We start from the raw sequence: 22,307 nt of genomic DNA, 5'->3' as shown, positions 1-22,307 counted from the left end.
GGAAATTAATAACAATTGCACTAAAAATTTGTTTTCTTCTGACAAAATTATAACAGTTAATAGTTCAATTGTCCCTCACAATTTCACTCTAGGCAACAAAAAATAAAATAATATTAAAATGCAATGAATTATAGTTCCTAAACTATACTTGCATTTTTTGAGTTTTAAGAAACATAAAAAGACAACATCTTTACATTTTTTGAAAATTTTTATGAGTGAAACATATCAATTTTTAAAGACAAGCGCTATGTAGTAAAATCTTTTTGTAATTTTCATCAGTTATGATGGCTTTATTCTACTTGAAATTTTGCATCAATTTGTTTTTTTATATATGCCTTTAGGGATTATATATTACAAAAACATGATCTGGTTGAATGAATGCTAAAATATTAAAATTACTTGTTAGAGCTTAATTTGATTTATCCCTTAGTCTATACTTTTTAAAAGCCTAAAACTAAAAACTAAATTGGATTTAGCATTGATTTGATACACTATACAGCTGGTTATAATCTCATAATTATGTATGTGTTCTGCATTATTTTTTGTTTGGTTAAGGGTTTTCTCAAGCACTCTCTTCATAAGACCCACATAGATGACTGAGTCTTTGAATTATTGTCTACTTGTAAATACTTACTTGATAGGAGAATGCTAATTTAGATGAACATAGGATTCCTGACAACCTTGCTTTATTTTAATAAACTGTGTCCCGTTTCCTAACTTTTATATAGCAGTTGAGAATTCTAGTGGCAGCCTGATTCATTACTGTAAAGTTAATTTATTGTGTTATCCTAGAAGTTGATATTTTATTTTTCTTTTAAAGAGTGGATTGCAGTCTTTCCAGCACCCTCTCCCCCACCCACCCTGCCACCATCAGTCTGGTTCAGTTTTCTTTCAGTTTGAAAAGTGACATCTTTCTTCAGTTAGGGAAAATCTTCCATTATATACTTAATTATTGCTCTTTTTTATTAACCACTTATTTCCCTATTTCTTAAACATCAATTGCTCCTATGTCAAAAGTATTGGATATATTCACTAAATCTTTAATCATTTTCCTCATTCTTTCTTTTTTATGTCATTTTATTCTGTTTTGAGTTATTCCTTGCCCTCAGAGTTCAGGCTACTAAGTCAGAACTCAAGGATGGTTACCTTATCTAGTAAATTAATTAGCCTTTAGGTCTAGGAAATAATTTATGATATGTAATTGAATCTAATTAAGCTTTTAATTATTTACTACTCTTGTTGCTGTCTTCTCCTCCAGCAGTTTTAATTTGCCAAGTTGGTTTTCTTTTTTTCTTTTTCTTTTTTGCTATTGTTCCTAAGATTCTTTTTCTAAATCCTGTGTACTTTAGAAGGATACTCATTTTTATTTGTCAACTCATTTTGGCTCATTTATGAGTACTGAAATGTACAAGAAAAACTGGTAAAAGGAATTAAAGACATATATGGCTTCTAACTCCAATTGTTCATATTATATAAGCAGACAGACTGCAAATTCTCTGGTTAAGGCATTCTACTCCCTGACAACTATGAATATCCTAATTGTACAGAAGACAGGTAGATTAGGGTTAAAATCCCATGGAGAAAGGAGATAAACTAAAATTTCAAACTTCTAAAAATCTTCCCATACTTTCCAAATAAACTAATATAAACAAAATGATATGTCATATTAATCTACATTCATATTGCAAAATAAATATTCACACATTCATTCACATAGGTAATGGATTGACTCCTTAGGTAAAACTGCACTTTGTATATTTAAAGAACTTTATTTTCAATATTTACCATATAAAATTTAGTTAATTGTAAAAAGTCTCTTTTTTGTGAATGTCCTCAAACGGATGTTTTAAGTATATGCATGTCTCTCCAGGTGGCTCATTGGTAAAGAATCTGCCTGCCAATGCAGGAGACACAGGAGATGTGGGTTTGATCCTTGGGTAAGGAAGATCCTCTGGAGAAGGAAATGGCTACCTGTTCCAGTATTCTTGCCTGCAAAATTCCACGAACAGAGAAGCCTGGTGATCTACAGTCTAAGGGGTCGCAAGAGTCGGACATGATCGAGCACACGTGCACACACACGCGCACACCGACACACACACACACACACACACACATTTATACATGCCTTCTACATTATCTTTAAGAAAAATCCATTAGTTTTATTATGACTTTCTTTTCCCTAGGTAAAAGCAAAAAAATTTCAAAGTTAACTTTCATAAAAATTAGCTATCACTGAAAACTTCTTATTGAATGGAGAGTGAAAAAAGACAATTTAACCTTATGTTGGCATCTGTCAAATCCTTTGCTTGCATGGTGTCAATCAAAGACTAGAATATTCTGCATTAGGTAGAGATTTAAATATAACCTTCACATTCTGCTGATAATCGACTGTACAATGCAGGTTTTCCATATATTACTTTGCTTTCTAGGAATTCTTTGGGGATTTCATAAAGAGATTTTCAAAGTTTAGAAGAGCTCATGTTTAATTAATTAGTTTTAAAAAATCATTTCCAGGGCTAGAGAATGGGCAGCAGAATCATTATGAGTAGATTATACTAGGAACATTCCAGTTGAATAGAAGATGTTTTAGACTTGGATTAAGCATCTTCACACACACTACAGCAGTATTTACTGAATGTGACTTGGTAGATGAGAATCAGTGACCATAGTCTCTGCCTAACAAGAGAGCTTCAAAACTAATAACTCCAAAACAGCTAAAGTATTAACAAATTATTAGTTTCACATTTTCAAAATCAAAGCTTCAAAAATATCCTTTAATTCTGTCAAATAATAAACAAGTAAAAATTATCTTTGGAATTATATCTTCATGGAATAGATTATTATTTACTGCTCAGCTTCATACATTTTAGAAATAGTTTGTACAATTGGAAGTATTTTGTACAATCATTCTGGGGAATATCAAAGTAAGCATTATTTATAATTATAAATATAATATATGTTATTATATATAAAATATTATATACACATCACAATCTAAGGCAAATCATTTCATTCTCTTAGTTCAAGATGGCGTATGCAACATAGATATACCCTCTTTTCCCTTCCCAAACGATATAGCTAAAATATTTAGAATAATGTGTATACACACACATACATAAAAGAAAAATAAATTTAAAAGGCATATAGTTTAAACTTTCCTTTTACAGTGCATTAGGGCTGTCTTTCTTGAATGTATATGTAATTACAGCACTATTCTGGTCAGTTGATCTTTAAAACAATTTCCTAACAGGCTATTCAAGCTTTTTATTTGACACAAAGGGCTCTGTTTTACTGCTTTACCCAAAGATTTGATTCCCAAACACATTTGAGATATACAAATGTGCTTCTAATTATTAACTATGCATAATATTTCTATTTTCTTTGCATTTTCTCAAGTTATTCTCCATTATATATAACTCACTCTACCTCATTATTCAAGATGGCAAAATCTGACTCATTCTGTAAGATTAAGATGTCAGATCCAAGTTTAGTCCAATTAAAAAAAATCCATCCTACAATGCTTCATCAATGACTCCAGTCAGAGATAATAATTTCATTTGGTATGAATATCTTGTAGAGGTAGAAAATGTGAGTACAGAGAATTGTTCTTATAAAGCTCTCATTGCTCAGAAAAACCTGAGCCTGATGCTCCTAAATATATCAATAGGCTTTAAAAAGGTTATTAGTGAAGACATTTAAAGTTTGGCATATTTTAGTGCATATTTTCTGTCTTCCACTACATTACAATATAGTGTTTATTCTATAGAATTCTAACAAAGACATTCCCTTAGCTTAAACGTATTTCAGTTATTATTTTTCAGGAATAGAAAATTTTAAAAATATATTTTAGGTTAATTTTCAGAGTGCAAAGATAAATATTTAGCTATAATTTGTTTCTATCTTTCCTTCTTAATATAACTTGCATATATGATTATCAAAGCATATTAGAAATAGAATGAACATTAAAGAAGAATATAAAAAGCAACATTTCTCTCCCTCAATTCAGCCTCTAAATATTTCTGAGTCTAAATTACTGAAAGCTTTTGACTCTTAGCTATAATTTGAAGGATATCTTCCTTTCTGCTTCAGAAAAACTTAGTTTTTAGCTTTCACAGCCTCTTGATTTGGGGCAGATAAATTAATTTTAAAATTCCACAGTTACAGCATTTCTTCAGCAAAAAAAAAAAAAAAAAAAAAAAAAGTCATTTTGAGTTATCAAAAGGAGATCTATACTTGACCTTTCCAGTATAGACTCAAATTATTTTTCAGATGCAGTGACTAAGATTGGAAGATATGACCACAACTGTGAGTCTTAAAATAAAAATGACTTTAAAACAATTGGATCAAACTACTTGTTACCAGAATTTTCTGAAATTTTAATTCTAGTGAAGTAATCATTGAGCTAATGTTAAAATTAGCAACAGAAATTATATAAGACGCTTTTTTTTCCAATATGGAAGCCATAAATGTATCCTGGAAGATGTGAAAGGTGCTATTGGAGTTATGTACAATCAAGCAGTTATAAACAACATTGATTTTATACTATCAGCTGTGTCTGACTTGCAAACTCATGGACTTTAGCCCGCCAGGCTCCTCTGTTCATGGGATTCTCCAAGCAAGAGTACTGGAGTGAGTTTCCATTCCCTTCTCCAGGGGATCTTCCCGACCCAGGGATTGAACCCAGATCTGTATTGCAGTAGATTCTTTACAGTCTGAGCCACCAGGGAAGCCTTATATAATCTAAAAGATCATTCAAATTTTAATCATGGTAAATCATAAGACAAAGAAAAAAGGTGAATTTGAATTTATAAGAATTTGAATCTATTTCTATAAGATACATATAGCTTACAGAAAGAATGAAACTGTTTCCTATACCATTTGGATGAACTTAGAGAGCTGAAATTTACATATATCTCACTTGTTGCAGAATCATTCTACCTATTGAGAAAGATAAGTTTTCTCTTAATATGGTTGGGTGACTCTGAAGGAAATCTAAGGAGCTGGGTTGCAGAGTACACCACACATCTAATCCAGCAGACTAAGCACAAAATGAGACCATCCTAGTGTTCAACCACATAATCCCTGCCATTTTCAAGAACACATCAGAAGAGTAAATGTAGTACTTGAGTTATTGAAGGTGACTTTGCCCTTGCTTTAGTTGTACAGTGCAGTTCCTAGGACAAATAATGTATTTATCTTTGAAAGGAAATTAATTAAATGCAAATGCTATTGGTCATAAAAATCAGTTTTTCCTCAGACAAAAGATTTATAAGAAGAAAAAGCGATAGCCACAATAGCTATAATGCTTGTCTAGAGAAAATTAGAAGACTTTTATACTTTTTAATGTGTAAAGTTCATACCATATAAGTAAAAAAAAAAAAAGTATTTTGCTTGAAAAACTCAGTTCTCAATGATTGTCTGATATAAGAAATTTTTGCAGACCCATTGTATCAGTTATAAATTAAATATAAACTAAAATAACTTTTAAAACAAAATTAAAAATAGCCTCTTGCCATTAACCTCTTGTAGTTTAAAAGTATAGTTAATTCACTTCATTGTAATATGTGTGATATTATGCAGGGTAATATCAATGATAGCAAGTGTTTCTTGGTCCTGTAATTTATTTCATATGCACATGAAACGTGTTTGTAACTTCAGGTTACTGATAGATGACATAATTTGAAATTTGATGTAATTTGATCTGGAAACACTGATCTGTGGAATATGTAATCAACCAGTATTATTAAAAGTCAAGGGTTCCACCTTTCCATTCCCATTCTTCTAAAGAGGATTCTGGTTTAACATAGCTATTTTCCTTCTTCACTCTTCAAGTACAGTCATTCTGAACCTGGAATTTTTAAAAACTACTCATGCAGAAAAGAGGAAGGAACATTAAATATTGCAGCATATCAGAGTGGATAATGTTGTTCAGGAGTTTTGAAGGCAAGTTGAAAAGAAGCTATACTGTGAGCAGAAAAATAATAGGGATCATAGGAGTGGTGTCAGAGAGATTGCCTGTGTGTGCATGTGGATTAAGTTCTAGAAAAACAAAAATTAGTTTATTTTTATTTTGTACTTTGTTTCCTAGATTAAATTATTTTAATCTCAATATGAGTTCAACTTGAAACTGAAAGTTACATCTCTACTTGTATTTTTTAAACAGTTCTACTTAAATACATTTTATAGACATATGTGGATAGTCAACTAGATAATATATAAACTAATATAAAAGAACAATAAGATTTTGGACTTACTTGTTCATGTTCCTCATGATAATATTAAATGCAATGAAAGGTAGAATAGATGTCCTTCACCTAATTCTAAAATATTATTAATGTTAATTCAGTAAATCTACCCAAAATTTACTTTTAAGATATAGGAAAATTTCCAATCTAGTTTGAGATACAACTTTCTTAAATGATAGATTCCTAAATACTTATAATTCTAAACTGTCAGTAAGAAGTCTTATATAATGATATTCCAAATAATCTTATCTCCCTTGATATAGCCATTTCTGACGTCCAAATGAGTGTGGTGCTCTAGAAAGCCATACCTCAAGCACTATTCTGTTTTCAGTGGTATTATCTTACCTATTTTGATGCAACCAACCTAGTAATGTGGCAGCATACAAGTCCATAAGGCAGATATCACGCTCTTGAGACATATTCTGGTTTAGAGAGGATTCCTGTATTGAAGGTAAATTCTCCAATAGAATTCAGAGCCAATATAAATGAGGGTAGTCTATACAGTAAGAACTATTTTTACTTAATTAGACTGAGAAAGGAGTTAAATCAGTTGGCCTCTGATTCATTTCTCCCCAATTTATAGAAAAATAGTATTCCAGTAGAAAACAAGCAAGCAGTAGATATCTCCTTATAAACATACTGATAACAATTATTTTACTAAATAAATGAATGGTATGTGTTAGGAAGAGAATACTATCTGTGGATTTCTCTGAAGAGAATGATCCCAGTTTAGCACTGCTGATATGTAAACAGACCTACAATCTATGGATTTATAAGGCATGAATCTCTGAAGAATGTCACGTAAGCTACATAGCTCTCTGGGATGCAAAATAAGGATGTCTCAAAACTTACTGGTTCTCATAGTGAAAGATTATCCACAGAGCTTGTTTAGGGTCTTCGGCTACTCTGAGTCAGAAAGCATGTGTCTGATGAGAAGCAGAGGATATGGGGAGCTGCCCTGGATTTCCTGAACATCTCGTTATTTGACAATGGCCCTGGATTTTTTGTACACTTCAAATTATTAACAAGGCTAGATCCCAGGCAAGGTCTTAGACTCATATGAATCTAATTTGACAATTCAATTATTTACGTTAGTACAGTGATACTTTCCCAGGTTACTCAGAGCTTATGGAGGTCACTGCATGTTACAAATCACCTGAGTTATATCACTGATGTCTACAAAACTGCGGTAGTCTTTTTTTTTTTTTTTCTCTCCTAATCTCTCACTTTACAGTTTGGTGATGGGTGAAGTGATGCTGGCTATAGGATTCTATAGTGAAGTATTGAAAATAAGGCTACATGCACTAAAAGAAAAAAGAAAAAGAAAATATCTCTTGTGCAGTACAGGATTTAAGCATGGAGAACTAAAAACCCTTCCACAAAACTATATGCTACCTCTAATAATTAGAAGGATACTACACATAATTATTTCTGAAATTTTAGGAAAATAAAAACAATAAATCATTGCTAGTCAATGAGATAACTTATTCATTTAAGGACAGAATTATATTAAAGTTTAGAGAAAATTGTGTTTTGCCTTTTAGAATATTCTCTAGAGTGAGTGATGTGTGTGTCTGTGAGTGTGTGTGCATTTCTGTGGGGATGAATACACGAGCTTACATGCAATCTTACATCAAATAAGACAGTTCAAGCTTGAAGATGGTAGCATTATCTAGTTTTTGAAATGAGAAAGATTATTTTAATCTTTCATCAAATTCAAAAGTATTCATCTGATTAAGAAGTTCTTACTGCTAATGAACACGTTGTCCTAGAAAATCTGAAGTAGTACAAAGATCACAGAGTAAATGGCCATTATACTATAATTTATATTCCATAAAGCTTAGAAGTGAGTTGTCAAAAGTAACCAATATCATTGATGAAGGGAATCTTCAAAATTATGAGATTTTAGTTCCAAATGTTTTGTTTTAGATGGCGCATCAATGAAATATAATAAAACTGAGGGGAAAAAACTATTTTAATCCATCATGAAGTAATAGAAATTTTATTTAATGAAAAATAAAACTTCTAACTTCTTCCAATTTCCCAGCAATTGAAAATAATGAGAGACATGTTTATAAGTAAAGTAGATAATCAGCAAGCTATAGCTCTACTCTCAACTACCTTGAAGCATATCTGAAGTTTCTAGGAGTGTTTTACAGGTTATTCTGTGAATAAAAAAGAAGAGCCTTGTTAGCTGTGTTTAGGACTATGTACTGCTTAATTATTCCACTGAAAGTAGGGTTCTTTATATAGAAATTATTTCATAAGTTATTTAAAAAAAAGCAAACTTGTACATCCATATAAATTATAGAGACTTTTTCAATGAGCCTAACAAACTACTTAACAATAAAAATATTTTAAACCGTCTCTCTTCCTATTAGCCTGAGTAAGCAGTTTGCCTTGTTAGGTAACTACACAGACATCTTGAGGTAAATTAAAATTTAAAAAGCCATTAACAAATAAATTACTTATTCATTTTCAAGTAAATATTAACTACTTAATGAAAGAGTAATATATTTTAGGCATTAAAATAAATTATTCTCTCTAAAATTGGGCAATTCTTTATAATGAGCTTGGTATAGGTTTTTCAACATCAAACAATAAATTACCGTCTTACAAATTTTTCCCATTTTTCTCCAATTGAAAAACAATTAAAATCCAATTGAAAGCACCATAATAATAAAATGATAACAGCAATAATAAGAAAAACAATATTTACTCTGATGTTATATGCCTGGCACTCTGCTAAAATGTTGCTCATGTACTTATATTTTCAATCATTACTCTAACTTTCAGAACTATTTTCCTAACAAAAATAACAAAGAACAGAAGTATATGTATTATATTATTTAGTCTTTAGAACCTCTAAGTGGTAGACAGTTTTACTTGCTTATATTGGAGATGAGTAAATTTTTCCTGTGAGAAGGTATGCAAGTGGTCCAAGGACATACAACTTACAGGTGAAATGTAGCTGAAATGAATGTGCTGAGCCACCATTTACATAATAAGGAATGAAACAATATGTGTTAGTCACTCAATTATGTCTGGCATTTTTCGACCCTGTGACCTGGGACCCACCAGGTTGCTCTGTCCTTGGAACTCCCCGGGGAAGAATACTGGAGTGGGTTGCTGTTTCCTTGTTTCTCCAGGGGACATTCCAAATCCAGGTATTACACCTGGGTTTCCTGCATTGCAGGTGAATTCTTTGCCATTTGAATCACCAGGAAGCCCTATGAAACAATATCTATCCAAAATATGAAACAATACCTATCCAGAAAAACATCTACTTCTGCTTTATTGACTATGCCAAAGCCTTAGATTATGCAGATCATATTAAACTGTGGAAAATTCTGAAAGACATGGGAACACCAGACCATGTGACCTGCCTCTTGAGAAATCTGTATACAGATCAGGAAGCAACAGTTAGAACTTGACATGGAACAACAGACTGGTTCCAAATAGGAAAAGGAGTATGTCAAGGCTGTATATTGTCACCCTGCTTATTGAACTTATATACAGAGTACATCATGAGAAATGCTAGGCTGGATGAAACACAAGCTAGAATCAAGATTGCTGGGAGAAATATCAATAACCTCAGATATGCAGATGACACCACCCTTATGGCAGAAAGTGAAGAGGAACTAAAAAGCCTCTTGATGAAAGTGAAAGAAGAGAGTGAAAAAGTTGGCTTAAAGCTCAACATTCAGAAAACGAAGATCATGGCATCTGGTCCCATCACTTCATGGTAAAGAGATAGGGAAACAGTGGAAACAGTGTCAGACTTTATCTTTCTGGGGTCCAAAATCACTGCAGATGGTGATTGCAGCCATGAAATTAAAAGATGCTTGCTCCTTGGAAGAAAAGATATGACCAACCTAGAAAGCATATTAAAAAGCAGAGACATTAATTTGTCAACAAAGGTCCATCCAGTCAAGGCTATGGTTTTTCCAGTGGCCATGTATGGATATGAGAGTTGGACTATAAAGAAAGCTGAACACTGAAGAATTGATGCTTTTGAAATGTGGTGTTGGAGAAGACTCTTGAGAGTCCCTTGGACTGCAAGGAGATCCAACCATTCCATCCTAAAGGAGATAGGTTCTGGGTGTTCATTGGAAGGACTGTTGAAGCTGAAACTCCAATTCTTTGGCCACCTGATGTGAAGAGCTGACTCATTTGAAAAGCCCCTGATGCTGGGAAAGATCAAGGGCAAGAGGATAAGGGGACGACAGAGGATGAGATGGACGGATGGCATCATTAACTCAATGGACATGGCTTTGGGTAGGACCTGGGAGTTGGTGATGGACAGGGAGGCCTGGTGTGCTGCATTTCATGGGGTCACAAAGAGTCGGACACAACTGAGTGACTGAACTAAAGCTATCCAAAATAAATAAGAGTCAGAAGGAAACTATAATAACCATAAAGCCAAGTACAAAATTTATTGTTTTTTGAAATTATGTTTCTTCTGAATATTTGACATCTTCCGTATAACAAATAGAATCCAAGTTATTGATATAGTTACACACAGTACAAAGACATATTGCCAAAGGACTCTGAAATGTTTCATTTACATTCCTTCTGAGAAATTAAAAGGCAACAAGATTAAAATTTCCCTTATTTCAATATTATAATCAATATTAGAAAGATCAGGAATGGATGATTCTTATTTAATCCTGCTGTATTATGTTCCCAGTGTTGTTGTAAAAATTACTGCAATCTGGGTGGCCTAAGAGTACAGACATGTATTCTCTCACTGCTTGTTAGGTCAGAGACTGAAATCAAGGTACATCAGGGAGAATCACCTCCTTACCTCTTTTAGGCAGTGACTTCAGGTGTTCCTATGGATTGTGAGCAAATTCTATCTCTGCCCTGTCTTCCATAGATCTTATACTCTGTGTGTCTCTCATAAGAACAGTTGTGCCACCTGGGAAGCCCTTGTTGGTTTCAGTTCAGTTCAGTTCAGTTCAGTCTCTCAGTCGTGTCCGACTCTTGGCGACCCCATGGACTACAGCATGCCAGGCCTTTCTGTTCACCACCAACTCCCGGAGTTTACTCAAACCCGTGTCCATTGAGTTGGTAATGCTATCCAACCATCTTATCCTCTGTTGACCCTTCTCCTCCTGCCTTCAATCTTTCCCAGCATTAGGGTCATTTCAAAGGAGTCAGTTCTTCACATCAGGTGGCCAAAGTATTGGAGTTTCAGCTTCAACATCAGTCCTTGCAATGAAGATTCAGGACTGATTTCCTTTAGAATGGAATGGTTGGATCTCCTTGCAGTCCAAGGGACTCTCAAGAGTCTTCTCCAACACCACAGCTCAAAAGCATCAATTCTTTGTCACTCAGCTTTCTTTATAGTCCAACTTTACATTCATACGTGACTACTGGAAAAACCATAGCTTTAACTAGATGGACCTATGTTGGCAAAGAAATGTCTCTGCTTTTTAAGAAGTTATCTAGTTTGGTCATAGCTTTTCTTCCAAGGAGGAAGCGTCTTTTAATTTCATGGCTGCAGTCACCATCTACAATTATTTTGGAGCCTCCCAAATTAAAATATGTCACTGTTTCCACTCTTTCCCCACTATTTGCCATGAAGTGATGAGACCAGACACCATGATCTTAGTTTTCTGTATGTTGAGCTTTAAGCCAATGTTTTTACTCTCCTCTTTTACTTACATTAAGAGGCTCTTTAGTTCTTCTTTCCTTCTGCCATAAGGGTGGTGTCATCTGCATATCTGAGATTATTGATATTTCTCCTGGCAATCTTGATTCCAGATTTTGCTTCATCCAGCCCAGCGTTTCTCATGATGTACTCTGTGTATAAGTTAAATGAACAAGGTGACAACATAAAGCCTTGACATGCTCCTTTCCTGATTTGAAACTAGTCTGTTGTTTCACATCCAGTTCTAAGTGTTGCTTCCCTCCTGCATACAGATTTCTCAGGAGGTAGGTCAGGTGGTTTGGTGTTCCCATCTCTTGAAGAATTTTCCACAGTTTTTTGTGATCCACACAGTCAAAGGCTTTGGCATAGTCAATAAAGCAGAAGTAGATGTTTTTCTGGAACTCTCATGCTGTTTCAATGATCCAAAAGATGTTGGCAGTTTTCTCTCTGGTTCCTTTGCATTTTCTAAATCAAGCTTGAACATCTGGAGGTTCATGGTTCATATACTGTTGAATCCTGGCTTGGAAAATTTCGCTAACATGTGAGATGAGTGCACTTGTGCAGTAGTTTGAGCATTCTTTCCATTGTCTTTCTTTGGTTTGGGGAGGAAAACTGATCTTTTCCAGTCCTGTGGCCACTGCTGAGTTTTCCAAATTTGCTGGCATATTGAATGCAGCTCTTTCACAGCATCATCTTTTAGGATTAGAAATAGCTCAACTGGAATTTCATCACCTCCACTAGCTTTGTTAATAGTGATGCTTTCTAAGGCCCACTTGACTTCACATTCCAGGATGTCTGGCTCTAGATGAGTGATCACATCATCGTGATTATCTTGGTCATGAAGATCTTTTTTGTACAGTTCTTCTGTGTATTCTTGCCACTTCTTCTTAAGATCTTCTGCTTCTGTTAGATCCATACCATTTCTGTCCTTTATTGTGCCCATCTTTGCATGAAATATTCCCTTGGTTTCTCTAATTTTCTTGAAGAGATCCCTAGTCTTTCCCATTCTATTGTTTTCCTCTATTTCTTTTCATTGATAACTGAGGAAGGCTTCTTGGTTTAGCTCACTCTAAGTCTGACTCTATGGATATGATTTTGAGCAGCCCCGAGAGTTGATGATGGACAGGGAAGTCTGGCATGCTGTAGTATATAGGGTCGTAAAGAGTCGGACACGAGTGAATGTCTGAACTTTACTGAACTTTAAATCCAGGAGGATGTTATCTTAAGATCTGTAATTTAGTTAACTTCTACCTCTTTTCAAATCTGATCACATTCACAGCTTCTAGGAGATTTGGGATTTGGGCATATATATCATGGGCCACAATTCAACCACTATATACATTTTCACAAGACTGATTTGATAATTGTTCATTTTTCTTTTACTTAAAACTAGAATAATAAATAACATCCAAATTAAACAGTCCTCCCTTTTTTGACAATTCCAGGAAACCCTAAGTCTTATTCAATTTTCAGAAAAATAGTGTTGAGTCTTATTATTATTATTTTTTTCTTTTTTTCATTGTGCTGGAACTCAGATATATGCCTTTTGAGTTCAGAGAGCATTATCACTATGATTGGAAAAAAAAAGAAAACTACACTTATTGACTGGGGACTTGGTAATGCATCTGCCTTGAAAGAAGCTTGGAGAGTACTCCACTATAGCTATTTGTGATGAAGCATTGTAGAGTGCAAACATCTAGTTCAAACTAGGGTTCCAGAGTCTTGCTGTGGGGCTCAGATTCTGCTTTGCCATTTTCTTTCTATGTGATCTTGGGTAGCTTCCTCAATTCAGACATCTGGGAAAGGTTTTCACATCAGATAATGCTTGGGATCCTAAAATCATTGTCAGAGACTGCAGTTTAAAGACAGTCTGGCTCTCTCCCTATTTTTTTTGTGCCAGGCACCTCTGTTCACATAATTCTCCAGGCAAGAATACTGGAGTGTGTTGCCATGCCCTCTCCAGGCAATTTTCCCAATCCAGGGACAGAAACTGAATTTCCTGCATGGTAAGAAGATTCTTAACCATCTTGGTCACCAGGGAAGCTTCTTTTTTGTTTCTGTTTTTTACATTTGTGTCCTACCAGACACCAAATTAAAAGTCAAGAGAGAAAGGGAATATTTTTCCACACTTATTTTCATCCAGATCTCCAGACCTCCCACTATCAATTGGCTCTGATATGTAGGAACATTGAGCTGGTGAGTCTCTTCTCTAGCAAGCATGCCTGCTCACGCTCAGCCATTCAGTCATGTATAATTCTTTTCTGTCCCCTGGACTATAGCTGGCAAGTCTCCCCTGTCCATGGAATTTTCCAGGTAAAAATACTGGAATGGGTTGCCATTCCCTACTCCAGAGGATCTTCCCACCCAGGTGTCAAACCTGGTTCTCTTGCATCGGGACACAGATTCTTTACTATTGTGCCACCTGGGAAGCTCCTTTCCTCTAGAATACCATCAAGTGGATCATTTTCTTCTGCATTTCTAGGGCAATAAGCTCCTTACACTTGTATTTGCATGAGTAAGAGAGATTACTCATGTTATAAGTTAGAGTTATAGAAGAAAACTTTGCTTTAAAGTAATTTTCTGCTTCTAATAATGCACTTAAAACTACTAGTATATCTTGGGTGCAATGTACTTAAAACTAATGGTAACTTTCTTTTACACATACATATATATTTGAAAACTGAGAAACAAGATGCATGATTAAAACAATTCTCTTAACTGGCTGGATCTCATTGCATTTTCATCTTGTCTGTATCTATTTTAAACCAGAATGCATTATAGATTTTAAAAAGTGTATAATACATGTACATATGTACACTTGAGGGTATAGCTTGAGTTCGCTTTTTGCTATGAAGGTGAGCAATGGTTTCTTTATTCTATTTTACTATATACACTTAGCAAAAGAGTCCTGGAAATCTTTTCTGTTTCTTTCTTTTTCCACTTCAATATATTTGTTGACTTGCTATACACTGAAATTTATAGTTATAATCCATATTCAGAATATTTCAATGGCTCCAATAGATTCTTAAAATCTAGAGGTTAAAATTATTTACATTCTTTATTTTAAATCACAAGAATCCTCCCACTTTGTTTTTATATTATATATATATATATATATACATACATACATACATATATATATGTATATATATATATATATATATACATACATACATACATATATATATGTATATATATATATATATACATACATACATACATATGTATATATATATATATATATATATATATATATATATATATGTATGAACTTCCCTGCTGGCTCAGACAGTAAAGAATCTTCCTACAATGTAGGAGACCTGGGTTCGATCCCTGGGTCAGGAAGATCCCCTGGAGAATGGAATGACTACCCACTCCAATATTCTTGCCTGGAGAATTCCATGGAGAGAAGAGCCTGCTGGATTACAATCCATCAGGTGTAAAGAGTCAGACAGGACTGAGTGACTAACACTTCACTTTGTATGTATATATTTCATAATGCATATTATATATATACATTATATAATGTGTTATATATGCTACGTATAAATGTGTGAAAGTGAAAGTCTTTCAGTTGTATCCGACTGTTCGCAACCCCATGGACTATATAGGAATTCTCCAGGCCAGAATACTGGAGTGGGTAGCCTTTCCCTTTTCCAGCGGATCCTCCCAATCCAGGGATCGAACCCAAATCTCCCACATTGCAGGTGAATTCTTTTACCAACTGAGCCACAAGGGAAGCCCAAGAATATTGGAGTGGGTAGCCTATCCCTTCTCCAGCAGAATTTCCCGACCAGGAATAGAATTGAGTTCTGAATTGCAGCCGGATTCTTCACCAACTGAGCTATCATGTATAAATATATAAATTCACATTTTGCTAACCTTGTTTTATGCTCAAATCATGTTTTTAGTTAACTCCCTCATATTTTGTTGTTCAGTCGCTGTCACATCCAACTCTTTGTGGCATGGTGGACTCCAGAATACCAGGCTTCCTTGTCCTTCGTTATCTTCTGGAGTTTGCTCAGAGTCATGTCTGTTGAGTCTGTGATGCCATCCAATCATCTCATCCTCTGTCATTGCCTTCTCTTCCTGCCTTCAACCTTTCTCTAGATCACGGTCTTTTCCAATGAGTCAGCTCTTTGCATCAAGTGGCCAAAGTATTGAAGCTTCAGCTTCAGCATCAGTCCTTCCAATGAATATTCAGCGTAGATATTCATTGGAACTCTCTCATAGCTCTTCCTATAATTAAAATTATTATTCTCCTATTTATGTTGTCAACATTTATTTTTCAAAGTCAGTTCATGTCAGTTATAATAATGTTACCACAACCAACAATATCAAGGACAATGTAAATATATTTGTCACATAGTTTATTTTAGTATTTTTGTCTTAATTTTCAAAAGTATGAAAATGTTTTAAGAAAAACAGAGCCGTATTTTATAACTTTTTATTTTTTCTATGTTGCCAAGAAATACTATTATAACTTTATACTCATTTGAACAATTTAAGCTACTTAAGATTATTAGCTGAATTTAAGCATAGACAATTAAAGGTTCATTAATATACTTGAAGGAGGAATATGATACTTTAGAATCAAAGAAATTGACTTCATAAATTTAAAAAAAAACACTACTATTTCATCTAAAAAACCATAAATTTCTTCGGAAAAGTATAACCATTAAAACCAATGTTACTCATTTGCCTGAGTTCAGCTGACTTGGTTTAAATGTAGCTTTCTTTGCAAATTTTTAACAATAAAAGGTGAAAAAACATGATAGGATACAGCCAATAGACTTAAAATATATGCTCTAAGGGTAGAGGATGGGCATTGAACAAGCAATCCACAGTGCTATATGTCCCATAATAACCTTTAAGCAGCCTGGAAGAGTTACTTCTCTTGGTAGGCTGATATGATGTGTTTCAAAGCCACAGTCTGAACACAAACAGACCAAATTGACCTAAAGTGAATGATGTACAGGATCAGATGACTATTGATTAACTTGTATTCTTCAATCAAAAGAAATTTACATTGGGGCTTCCTTGGTAGTCCAGTGGTTGGGGGCCACATGTTTCTGCAGCAGGAGGGCATAGTTTCAATCTCTGGTCAGCCAAAAAAAAAACAATTTACTCTATTTTTTTTTTAATTTTTATTTTTACTTTATTTTACTTTACAATACTGTATTGGTTTTGCCACACATTGACATGAATCCACCACAGGTGTACATGCGTTCCCAAACATGCACCCCCCCTCCCACCTCCCTCCCCATAACATCTCTCTGGGTCATCACCGTGCACCAGCCCCAAGCATGCTGTATCCTGTGTCGGACATAGACTGGCGATTCGATTCTTACATGGTAGTATACATGTTACAATGCCATTCTCCCAAATCATCCCACCCTCTCCCTCTCCCTCTGAGTCCAAAAGTCCGTTATACACAGCTGTGTCTTTTTTCCTGTCTTGCATACAGGGTCGTCATTGCCATCTTTCTAAATTCCATATATATGTGTTAGTATACTGCATTGGTGTTTTTCTTTCTGAAAAACACCAATTATTTTAAAATATACATCATTAGACTTTGATTTTGAAATAGAAGGAAAGAAACAAAGCTACTTCTTCTATAACAACATATTTGAATTTTCTGCATTTGTGTGTGTATCCATGTGTGCTCAGTTATGTCTGATTCTGCAAACAATTTTCTGCAGGCTTTGTATAAGTCACTGGTAAAGATGTAATACCTCTATACCTTTCTCCTCAACCTGCCCATATTTGTGGACTATTTTGTCAAATATCTTTGAGAGTTCATTTTAGACTCTACATATTTTGGTTATATTTAGCATCAAGTGCAATTAGATATGTATATTAAGATACTTTTAAACTTTATATAGGTAAGTTTTATATCATCATGTTTATTTCTTTCTTTACTTTCATTTCAAATAGTTATTTAGCATAGAAAATCCATTATACTTACATGATTGTATACATTTTCATGAAATCCACTTTTATTTTATAAGCTAATAATTTCAAAGTTTTAATGGTCTGATTTAATTAGTATAATGACTGATTTCCTTATAGCAATATTCTTTGTATTTATGTCATTTCTAATGACAGTAGGCAGTTCAAATGTGATATGCTTTAATTAAAGAAATTTCAGAATCTAAGATGAAATTTTTGAAGTGGAATCTGAAGCTAATTATGATTCAGAGTTTCACAATTTATTCATTGTTATCATACATTAATACACTGGGTAATTAGTCTAATTCCCAAATGAGTAATTCAAAGCTGTTGTTTTGTAGTGTTAGAATGGTGCAGTTCAGTTCAGTTCAGTCTCTCAGTCATGTCCGACTCTTTGCGGCCCCATGAATTGCAGCACGCCAGGACTCCCTGTCCATCACCAACTGCCGGAATTCACTCAGACTCACATCCATCGAGTTGGTGATGCCATGCAGCCATCTCATCCTCTGTCATCCCCTTCTCCTCCCACCCCCAATCCTTCCCAGCATCAGAGCCTTTTCCAATGAGTCAACTCTTCTCATGAGGTGGCCAAAGTACTGGAGTTTCAGCTTTAGCATCATTCCTTCCAAAGAAATCCCAGGGCTGCCCTCCTTCAGAATGGATTGGTTGGATCTCCTTGCAGTCCAAGGGACTCTTAAGAGTCTTCTCCAACACCACAATTCAAAAGCATCAATTCTTTGGCTCTCTGCCTTCTTCACAGTCCAACTTTCACATCCGTACATGACCACAGGAAAAACCATAGCCTTGACTAGACGGACCTTAGTCGACAAAGTAATGTCTCTGCTTTTGAATATGCTATCTAGGTTGGTCATAACTTTTCTTCCAAGGAGTAAGCGTCTTTTAATTTCATGGCTGCAATCACCATCTGCAGTGATTTTGGAGCCCCCAAAAATAAAGTCTGACATTGTTTCCACTGATTGTGTGGATCACAATAAACTGTGGAAAATTCTGAAAGAGATGGGAATACCAGACCACCTGACCTGCCTCTTGAGAAATCTGTATGCAGGTCAGGAAGCAACAGTTAGAACTGGACATGGAACAACAGACTGGTTCCAAATAGGAAAAGGAGTACGTCAAGGCTTTATATTGTCACCCTGCTTATTTAACTTCTATGCAGAGTACATCATGAGAAACACTGGACTGGAGGAAACACAAGCTGGAATCAAGATTGCCGGGAGAAACATCAATAACCTCAGATATGCAGATGACACCACCCTTATGGCAGAAATTGAAGAGGAACTAAAAATCCTCTTGATGAAAGTGAAAGTGGAGAGTGAAAAAGTTGACTTAAAGCTTAACATTCAGAAAACGAAGATCATGGCATTCAGTCCCATCACTTCATGGGAAATAGAATGGTGCAAGTAAGTTATAAATCTCAACACTCTTAATTTTGTAAATGGCTTAGGATTTAATATCTTAAGTTCAAGAATTCAGGAAATCTCTGAGTAATAAATATACAGATCTTGTTCCCTATAATATTTGCAACCTGTTTTACAATTTACAAATACATTTAATGGTGAATTTATACTTTGCAGTGATCATTTCTATGTCTATTGGAGAATTAAATGTTTGGGCTTGGGTATGTTTTAGAAATAGACTTCTCTGGTGGCTTTAGTGGTAAAGAAACCCCCGCCAATGCAGGAGACATAAGAGACGTGGGTTTGATCCTTGGGTCAGGAAGATCCCTGGAGGAGGAAATGGCAGCCCACTCCAATATTTTTTTTTTTTCCTTGCATTAGTGTCATATATTTGTTGCAATGAATGCACTAATGTTAACACAATACTATTAACTAAAAGGCCTACAGTTTATATTAAGGCTCCCTCTTTGTGTTGTATATTCTGTTAGCCTTGGAAAATGCTTCATGTTATGTATCCATCATGACAGTATCATATGGGATAATGTTAATGCCCTAAAAATCTGTGTACCATCTACTTATCTCACCCCACGTTCCCTGTACCTATGGCAATCACTGCTCTTTTCATTGCTGTTATAGTTTTGTATTTTTCATAGTCATATTATTGAAATCATATAATGCATCGATTTTTCAGACTGGCTTCTTTCACTTAGCACTATGTATTGGAGATTTCTCCACATCTTTTTGTGACTACGTAGCTAGTTTTATCATTAACATTCCATTTTTTGGATTAATACTCAAAATGTCCAGTTTGTTAACCCATTCACATATTGAAGGGAGTCTTGGTTGTTTTGACATTTTGACAGTTGTTTTTAAAGCTACTATAAATAAACATCCTTTTACAAGGTTTTTGTGGACATTAGTTTTTCATATAGTTAAATCCCAGTATTCTTGCCTGGAAAATCCCATGGACAAAGAAGCCTGGCAGGCTATAGTCCATAGGGTCGAAAAGAGTCAGACAAGACTGAAGCAACTTAGCATGCATAGTTTAGAAATTGTGAGTGAGATAAGAAAGAATATGACTTTGAATTTTAGTATTTATTAATGAAATTTCATGACTATTTGCCCCCATTAAAATTATTTTTTTGGATTCCCCCCCTTAAACCATTGGGAAACCCAAAAATCCTCAAAAAGCTTTTCTTTGGAGAAATACAACTGTCAAAATCTCAGCTTCACATAATACCATGAATATAATGGAAAGTTGAACATCTTCTTAGGTTTTTTCTTATTTTAAAGTATAACTAAAATAAAGGAAAAAAGAAGCATTGAAATTTCTTTCAGCATGCATGTGTGCATACTCAGTCATGTCTGACTTTTTGCGACACTTTGGACTTCAGCAAACCTTGCCCCCCAAAATGATGTTTTTGGTGAATTTTGCAGACAAAATTGTGTGTGTGCAGTGAATAGTGTTTATCGCAAAAAAAATTAATGTATTATATAAATATAAGGTAAAAACATTTATTTTATATTTTTGTACCATCTAAGATAAACTTCATTAAACAAATATTCTCATACCATTGTATGATTAAGATACTATTCTTTAGTCTTTGTTTCTAATTCTCTCTAGCAAGTTAAAGATATTCACATCCTTTGGAAATACTTCCATCAAGACACTGGACCTTATACAAATTAAATCCATTATAAGGTAAAAATGAATTTTCAGTAAAATAAAGTTAATAAAATATAAAACGATGCAGGATACAGGGTGCTTAGGGCTGGTGCACTGGGATGACCCAGAGAGATGGTATGGGGAGGGAGGTAGGAGGAGGGTTCAGGATTGGGAACACGTGTACACCTGTGGTGGATTCATGTTGATGTATGGCAAAACACAGTATTGTAAAGTAAAATAAAGTAAAAAACAAACAAACAAAAAAAAACCCTGCAGTTGATTGTCATAGTTTGAGCTGTTATAACAAAATGACATAAAGTGAGACAGAATGCTAAGATCAAGGTACCAGTATGGTTAAATTCTGGGGAGAGATATTTACTGGGCTTCAGGCAACTGACTTCTTGTATCATCACATGGTAGATAGAGAGCTATCTAGCTTTCTGGATTCTTCTTTCATCTGGCTGAGCTTAGTTGCATCAGTCTCTATGTTACTCAATGGACTGTAGCCCACCAGGCTCCTCTGTCCATGGGATTTTACAGGCAAGAATACCCGAGTGGGTTGTCATTTCCTACTCTGGGAGATCTTCCGCCCCAGGGATCGAAATGATGTCTCTTGCCTCTTGCATCCCCGGGGTTGGCACACAGATTCTTTCCCACTCTGACCCCTGGGAATTCCTTAACAAATTATTAATCTTCTTCACGAGGGCTCCTTGCTCATGCTGTAATCGTATCTCAAGCAACAATTCCACATCTGGTATATATACAAAAATCTGGGTCTTCCCGACCCAGAGATCAAACCTGGGTATCCTGCATTGCAGGTAAATTCTTTACCATCTGAGCTACCAGGGAAGTTTACCAAAGTGTATAAACTTATACAAAGTTCAAAAGTAGCAAAATGAGTTTACACTTTAAGAAATAAGAAAGGTAAGCAGTAGGTTACTGTTGTGGGAGTGTGAGAATTTGCGAGAGTGCGTTCACGAAGAGAGTACTTTTGTGGGAGTGTGTTCCTCTGTGAGACTACAAAGGTGCTCAAGAATTTCTGGATTAGAGATAATGTTTTCTAAATGTGTGTACAGCTTACATCAGTAGTGTGTGAAAATTCAGCAAGCTATGTACCTGCAATATATATGGTTTTCTATATTTACACTATGTATTTTATGCTTCATTGTCCTTTTTAAACTTAGGTTATAAGTTCATCACTTTATGAATTCATAAAGTAGATTGTTCTTTACATGTGTTTGAAAAATTCAGGCATAAGTCACAGATATGTGCTGGCCTTAAATTACAAAAGATAATATCTGTTCAAATATGACTTAAATACCACCTGCAACCTACACTTTCAGGACAATTAAAAAACTATTAAAAAGACT

The sequence above is a fragment of the Budorcas taxicolor genome, chromosome 20 (genome assembly GCF_023091745.1).
Source record: "Budorcas taxicolor isolate Tak-1 chromosome 20, Takin1.1, whole genome shotgun sequence".
NCBI classification, from domain to species: Eukaryota; Metazoa; Chordata; class Mammalia; order Artiodactyla; family Bovidae; genus Budorcas; species Budorcas taxicolor.
Note: the sequence above shows the minus strand (reverse complement) of the source record.